Source organism: Amphiura filiformis, unplaced genomic scaffold (genome assembly GCF_039555335.1).
Source record: "Amphiura filiformis unplaced genomic scaffold, Afil_fr2py scaffold_29, whole genome shotgun sequence".
In the NCBI taxonomy this organism is placed as follows: Eukaryota; Metazoa; Echinodermata; class Ophiuroidea; order Amphilepidida; family Amphiuridae; genus Amphiura; species Amphiura filiformis.
Window position 1 is genome coordinate 1399731 of NW_027305493.1, and position 9081 is coordinate 1408811.

Genomic DNA, 9081 nt, shown 5'->3' on the forward strand with positions numbered 1-9081 from the left:
TAACCACAAAAAGTAAAAAAAAAAATCATCCAATACCACTAAAATATAATCTCTTGAGTAAACTGACCCCAAACCTGAAACAGGTACCAGCCCCGAATGGGCTGGCGAAAAGGTGGTCAGGTTATGGAAATTCCCTATGATATGTGAGTTTGAATTTCTAGTTGATAGATGACTTGTTGCTGTTATAATAATTTAAGGTTCTTTGGGTGACAGATCAAATGGAAACTAGGGTCCCCTAATGGCCTTTGGGTGACAGAGCATGATGTGCTCATAACAAAATATGGGGTCTTTGGGTGACAGCGATGCTGAAAAAAGGGGTCTTAACAGCTCTACAAATACATAGGGGAAACTGGGGGTAATTGTGGCCCCTTTTTCATTTTTACCATGTAGTTCTTTAAGTATGAACTCAAGTTAAATTTCTACATGAGTGGATAGAGGCAATGGGTACCTATAATAATGTGACAGATATAATTGGAAAATATATTACAATTTGCATAATAATTAACATATTGTTAATTAGTTTACGGGCCACAAGTACCCCAAGCGTTGGGGCTAATTGTGGCCCCCGAACAAAATAAAGAATTTTTGTTCTTCCTGATAACTATTAATAACATGTTTTATAGTCATTGCAATAATTCTAGGCAATTTGAACTGGTTTATTTTCCAGAAAAAAGGCGTTTTAAGGCATTTTGTAACATACTTGTTATTATGCTAATTTTTGCATGCCGAAACTGCGGCCGGATCTGACTGTTCATTACACTTCCTTGTTTTGACTTGAAAACTTACTAAATATGTCTTTTTTGTTATTTCAATAATGACCCCCAAATGACTAATTTGATTAACATTATAACAGATTAATGACCAAAAATAGCTTTTTAGGGGGGGGGGGGGTCAGATGCAAGTAATTTGCATAAGACATGAACTGGGCCACATTTACCCCAAGCCGGGTATTACATAATATGCAAATTTAGCTCATTAAATAAACATTTTTTTTACTTGTTATATCAATGGGAACTGTTATGATTACTTTTCATGTCAAACACATACAAAAAAGTCAGTGATACAGCCAATAAGTACCACCCCTATGAATAAAAAGTGGACTTGCCACTTTTTTAAAGCCATTTGCGATGTCGCTCCACTAATTACCCTCATAAAAATTTTAATGCTATTTGAATATTTTTTTCACCAAACAGTAACATAAAGACCACTCTTTCATACAATACAAAGTTAAGTCACCTAGACCAATGCTTAGTAAAAAGTCACCCTGATAAAGACAAAGGTGCCACATTAACCCCAGGCCACAATTACCCCAGTCTCCCCTACACGTCACCTCCAAAGTGGGAGTTCCCGCTCTCCCCGGAACACCCGGGGGAAGACAATGGACCTTTTCTTTGTGGTCAGTTCATATATTCAACTATAAATCAACTTTAAAATTAAATGTTCATTTTATATCAGTCAGTATAAAGCCGAATAAAAACTAAAACATGTTTCTCGTCCCCTACCGCTTCCTTTTTTAGGTTGCTTCAATTTTGTTTATTGTTTTTTTTTTAATTGAGTTATAACATTTTTTAAAGATGTCTAGGAAGTTGAGATGCTTTATAGCCGCCCTAATATAGCCGCCCTTTGGAAGGTTTTTTCATTACAGGGGGCTTACCTACCAGAAAGAACAATTTTTACTCTGCCTATTAAAGGTTACAAAACTTTATCATCGTCATCATAATTATTATAATAATTATTTCAGGTCATTTGCACCATAGGTACTCAAATACCTACTAGTATGTTTGCACCAATTTCCATTTGGTAAATAGTTGGACCCCATTTCCATTTATAACTTCACATTTCGACCCATTTCCACTAGTTTCTTTATATGCTTTGACTCTCTACAAAATATTATTTTCAAACACCCATTTCTTAACATACATTATTGATGATATCATGATTCATGATAGACTGGTAGGCCTATAGACTGAATGTACAATTCACTATAGGCTTGACTGCAAATTTATTTTGCATGACAAAATGTGCATAAAACTGCATAAACCAATTATATCAGACTAGTATTACCAGGCAGGCGGGCAATACAAAAACATTTTAAACTTGAACTTCTACAATTTCATGTCTAATTGACCTCGGTAATTGACTAACTCCAAAAGTGTGCAACACAACACCTTTCTTTTTCCACTATCAGACATTTCCTCAATTGAGACATATTATATGACATTCTGAAATGATAAATATAAACACAGACATCCTTGGGACAGGGGTAAAACATGTTTGTTAAAACAAAAATATACCACAAGTCACATAACATAATATTAATAACATCTTTCAGTACACAGTTCTTTAAATCCAATATATTTGTATACCCATAGAATGACCTTTGAGTCTCTTGGGTAAAATATCCCATACTCTCTAACTGGAGGTCAACTTTGAGCTATATTTATTGAATGGAGGTTATTGAACTTTGCCATAGGAGATGAGATCATTTTGACTCAATAGTATCTCATATAGGGATGAATAACTCCCCTCATCCTTAGTCTGCAAAGCCAAATCCCATTTTGTATTAAATTATGCAGTTGTATGCACTTTCTGTTATGCAATTTTAATTAAAAATAAACTTGCCACTACCCTTCATGTTCAAGCAATGAGAACTTCCCTCTGAAACTTCTATAAAACCCCAATTTGCAAAAAACTTCCTCATGGAAATTATTCCAAACAAATTCATATAACATTATATTAGGACTGGAGTAAATAAATAAAAAATATTAATGCAAAATGCCAAAAGCATAATGTCATGGACATTGTTCATTTCATTAAAATAGGCCCCTATATATCATAGAAAGTACATATTTATGTACATTGTATTTTGCATCAGTGCAATACTCAATAGTACTATAGTACACTGTAGGGCCCAACCTTAAAAAATTTAATTTCCCACTACAAGTATCAAAGAGCTTCAGAGGTCAAATAGTGGTTGGCTCAAGGTTAAAACATTGCAAAACAACTGCTCCCATTTCCAAAACATTAAACAGCTACACACCAGATCAGATACAGCCAAAAACCCTGTAAATGTATTATCAGATCAGAAGAGTGATTCAAAAATTCATGCAGTTTATGAATTTCAAAAAGCTTTCAATAGTATTTTAGTAGTAGTAGCCCATAACTTGAATAAAAAACAACACATACATTTATTAAATTCACAATCATGTTAAAATAAAAATGGAATTTATTTATTGTAAAAATAAAGATAAATTATAGGTCTAAAGTAAAGCCAAGAATTTTCCGCGTTGCGGAAATTCCGCGAAAATCGCGGAATTCGGAGGTAAAGCGGAAAACGCATTTCTGAGAAAAAAAAATTAAAAAATAAGCAAAAATTACATAGAAAAAGAAAAAAATACAATTGAAAAGAAATAAATAAAATACTAAATGAAATGGGTCTTCAAAATTCATCAAAATGAAGTAAAATCCGTCATAGATTTACCGTACAACGCCATTTAAAGACCCAACCCGCAATTTAAAGGTGATTATTTTATTATGTCAGAAATGTGCTAAAATTACAAAGCGGAGAAAAGCGGAATTTAGCATTTGTAAAGCAGAAAATTCTTGGCTTTAGTCTAAAGTCCTAAACTTTTAAACCAGTAAAAAATCAACCATGTAGGCCTAGGCTGTAGCTAACAGTGGCATTTCAATTTCTTTTTGACATGGGGGGGGGGTGGAGTTTGAAAAAAAATCTTCAAGTATAGTCAATTATCCAGCACCTTTTGGCGACAGAATAAGCTTTTTTTTACTATTTTGAAGCTAAACTGATGAAATATGGTGTAAAGTAGAATAAATGTGTGCGAAGCGCGCGAAAATTTGCACTTTTGGGGCTAAAATGGGCAAATATGGGGTTAATTTGGTCATAAACTCATTATCAGGCGTCAACATTGGGAGGGGGATGATTGTATAGACCATCCCCAGGCAAAATATTGGGGGGGGGGGTGATAAATCCCCCGGGATCTATGGTAGCTAAAGTAATATAATACAAATACTGTATTCAATCCCCCCCCTCTCCATTGTTGCTTTTATCACAATTAGAACATATTTTTTCTATTAAATATACCACATCGTATCTAATGCCACTCCTCTATTCCCCTTGGAAATCCGGACTTTTTGACACTTGTCACTAAAAAATCCGGACTTTTTCAACATATTTGATGTAACTCCTCTATACCCCTTGGAAATCCGGACTTTTTGACACTTGTCACTAAAAAATCCGGACTTTTTCAACATATTTCATGTCACTCCTCTATACCCCTTGGAAATCCGGACTTTTTTACATTGCACTAAAAAATCCGGATTTTTTCAACATATTTGATGTCACTCCTCTATACCCCTTGGAAATCCGGGCTTTTACCCACTTGTCACTAAAAAATCCGGATTTCCTCATATTTAATGCCACTCCTCTATACCCATCTGTGCAATATGTAGTTGAAATTCCGCAACTTCAGCATTAAAGTGGATAAAATTTCCGGCTTATTTTTCACATTCTAATGAAGAATATGGATATCCGGGTTTTTCTTTGATTATTTGTGACTGGAAATCCAGACTTTTGTAGAGAGATAAGCTTGGAAATCCGAGTTTTTCTCTCATTTTAAATTCACTCCTCTATAGGGGGTGTGCACTTATTTTCTGGAATAGCCCAATACATGGATCCCATTCAATGCTTTTAATATCAAAATTGTACTGCTGTTGCCCAATTAGCATAGAAAATTAGGCACTATTTGGTAGTGTTCATGTTCATACACTCACAAGAAATTAGCAAGTCAAAATTTTTGTCACCCCAAAACGACAATTTTCGGCCAACATCGGACAAAAAATTATTTTTTTTCCTCGAAAAATATAAAAAATAGGGAATTTTAAATGCCAAAATCTGAAACTAGATGATATTTTATCCTGGAAACATATAAACAATCAAGAATTTTTATTGTTTTTACTCCTAAATAATTTTTTTCACACATTTGTCCGCCAAATGAAAGTCAAAATTTTAACGCTGTCTTATTGGTATTCCTTGGTGTCAAATACATAGTGAATCCAAAATTGCATAAATTTTAATTGAAATGTCCTTTTTAAATTTCAACTCAGTGTCAAGTATTTTTGTATATAGCTTTTGTAAACATCATATTTATTAATTTAAAAAGTAGGAGCATGTTGTCTATATAGTCAATGTTTACAGTGATTTACATTTCTTAACTTCATAGCTATTTTCAAATCTACAATTACTTTCCAGTCAATGAGTCAGTCAATGAGTTCAGTTACTATAGTCAGTTGTGGAATATAAAAATCCAGCCAGTGTCTTGACCTAGAGTAAATGTCCCATTGGGAAATATTGATAGTATTTATATAGCCCAGTCGTGTGCTGGTGTTGTGTTGGTCGCGTGTCACATTCACTGCCCTCAAAATACCATACAGGTTTTCATGCACTAATCAACTTTTCACAGGTGAATTGGCGAGAAAAATGGGGGGGGGGGTATTCAAACGCGTCATTTTGCTAGAAATATAGGTCTTCCATGTTCCACAATAAAGTTTAGGGCTACTTTTGTCATGTTTGCTATGATGTGTTTACATCAAAGTATTGATTTGACCAATATCTCCTGATTGACCTGACAATTAAAGGAAGGTGACCTGATATAATTTATTTGGAAAATCAAATTCTTTCAAACTTACGTGTAACATAAAATGTCATCCCTTTCAAGCACTCATGCAAAAAGAATATGTAAATGTTTTTTGTAAATGTGACTAATTCCTAATGGAATTGCCGACATTCAGCGTGATATTGGTAATCTACAGTGTTTTTATTTAATGATGCTATTCATCATGATCATATAATTGATTTCAAGTGCAAGGCCAATTTTTCACATAAACATATTGAAGTTAGAAGTTCCAACTCGGTGTGTATTTCCGAAGATATCATCAAAAAACTGCCTAATTCTGCAGTTTTTTGATGATATCTTCGGAAATATACCGATTTGGAATGTCAAATTCCAATATATTTATGAGAAAATATGAGCTTTCATATCTGATACCAAAATCAGCATTTTGATGAGGTAAAGTGGGGGATGAGATTGTCAATCAGGTTACCCACCTTTAATTGACAGGATGGTACGATTTCTTCACAGACATGCGGTTTTCACCTTTTATGCCCAAAATACGTGCACAGTGCACTTGCATTTAGGGGTGATTCAATAATAATGTACGTATACCCCTAGGATGGTGAATAAGGAGGAGGGAGGAAAAGATTGTTTGGCAGGCCACGGGGGGGGGGGGGCCGGGGGTGATTATTTGGCAGGCTAAAGGGGAAGGCAAGCTATTTTTGGCACAGATATTTGGCACTATTTCGATACTAAACCTTAAAAAGGTGTAAAAACATGTTATGAAATGTTCTTTTTGATGCACTCACATGATCACATGATTAAAGATAATTTCAGGTTTTAAATTTTTTTAATTGGGGTTCCCCAAACTCTAACATGTGTAATGAAAGGGCAAAGATTTTTTGGCATGTCAAAAGGGGTGTGGCATAGATTTTTCAGCATGTCAAAAAGGGCAGTAAGGATTTTTTTGGCATAATGAAAGGGAGGAGCAAGCAATTTTTAACAGACCATTTAAGAATCACCCCCTATAGTATAGTACACATAATCATGCACAGTCCCTAAAATAACTTGCAGAGGATTGGCTTGAAAATTCAAACAACACTTCTTTAATTCATGTCTACACTTGAAGACCTGAGTGCAAGAAGATGGTAAGTCCATATTGGCATCTTGAGATATGATCGTTTAAACTTATAGGCAAGAAGAATCATTTTGTATATCAACCAAATATATATCTATAATATTGATTGATATATCATTTTTGGACTTACAGTATTCTTGCGCTCAGGTCTTCACTTTCACATAGCATTCATATGGTCAATGATAATAATGAGTTTTCTACTGATGCAAACAAAAATCTACATTTTGATGTGGGGAATAGGCTGTGCACAGACATATACAAACATAAATCACCCCCACTACCCCACTACAGTAAAAATGATAAGGGTGCCCAATACTTTGGGGATAATGATAATAAGCCCATACATGTATGCATTGACAGGGTCACAGGGGTGCATAGGGTGGTGGTTGGAGGGCTGTATGAGGGGTAGGAGGAGAAGTTTAGCAAGAATGTAATCATAGAGGAAATTTAAGAAACAACTTTTTATGAATATAGAAGCCTTTTAAAATAACACATTATGTCTATGATACATGGTGAACAAATGGAAGGATTTGACAGGTTTCGTGTTTTTTTTGTTTGTTTGTTTGTTTGTTTTTTTTATTTTTGTTGTTGTTGTTTATTTTAATCAAAACAGTTTGGAAGATACGAGGATGTGCACAGACACCAGTTTGAAACTAGGGGCCTCAATGAGATACTTGACACCAAAAGATGGAGTCATTAGCGTGAGATGGCCCAAATAGGAAGGGGTGTGAGAGTCATGGGAAACATTTTATCAAAATGAAGGTCTTTCTGTCGGAGTGTGGACAATGAGGTCAAAATATAAAAGTTGATGAAGTTTGGATTTTTTTTTCAAAAAGCCATGGAAAGTTTTAGGAGGAAATATTTGAAGAAAAATACTTTTTTAGAGTATCAGAAATTGGGGAGGGGGTGTTTGGTGAGGCTACATAAATTGAAAATTTGTTTCACGTCCCAACATTTATTTATTTTTTTGCTAAATGAAAACAAATACTGCAGTTTCCATGTGATATTGACAGTGCTAGCAGTTTTCAGTATCTAACAGGAAAATGATGAGGCCCTTTTTATATTTAAGATTATGAAGGGTTAGACTCTTTTAGAGTTCTACAAAAATACTTGCAAATGATTCATGGTGAAAATTTAACTTGTTTATAGGCCTAACCTTAAAATTAAATATGTAAATTGAGGAAAAAAAATATGGACTGATCCCAGAAATTGAGGAGTGGGCACGAAATGAATTGATTGAAGGGATCATTTCCCGGGGATCATTTGATGAGAGGCAGTTGAAAAAGGGGGGTCAACAACAAGTTGAAAACTTGGCCCAGAAGAGCAACAACATAATTATTTACTCTTGACCTACAAATAACTACGTAAGACCTATATGAAATTCATGAATACAAAAACAGTACATGTACTAATTCAAATCTAGTCTAATATCATTTTCTTCAGATTGTCTGTGCCATTTGATTTATCATCAATAGTAAAACTCCCAATATTAGAAAAACACAGTGCAATTTTTGTGTAAGTTAGAACTGTATTAATTGCCAGTCAATGACTGACAATATACTTACAGATGTTCTTTTTTCCCAATATTTTTTCCCAATAGCTACTACTTTTTGTAGGGATTATAGGCATACGTACATGTTATATTTTCAAAAGTTATTTCTTTCATCACATGAAAAAGGAAATTTACTTTTCATTTATAATATACCCCAGTATTTGCACATGTTACCATGGTTTACCATGGCTCTGAAAATGCTATTAGCCTTTGACCCCTAGCCAGGTTCACCACAGGGCCGGGTAATTCAAATGCCATATACTATGTGGATCAAGATGCATGAAGTTATGACATTCTATAATGTATACAGCTATGACAATGGTGACATTTAGGCCTATATAGAAGTTAATTTGTTCGCAGATGGATTGTACCATGGAAGAAAGACATTAAAAAAAAGAAACTGTCAAAAGTGGCCCAGTTAACTTGTTTTCTGGATTTTAAGTTAATTGAGAATAGCGTTTGAGCCTGAACTAGTAAATAAAAGAAATCAAGTAAAGTTTTTCTGTGATCCAAGATGTTTCTGATTCCACTGGACATATAACATTGTTGTCTTGATCTCTTTAATTTTTTCTAAAAAGCGAAATTGAAATTGTAGGCATTTTATGCATAAGGATTGCACGGAGGTACAAATGTATAAGGATAATTTATTTTTGCACTCAAATTAGGGAAAATAATTTACTGGGTGGGCAGCAATATAATTAATGGCATCCAGGTATTTGGATTTTTGGAAATATAGACCTGGTTTTGTGTGAAAGTTGGCT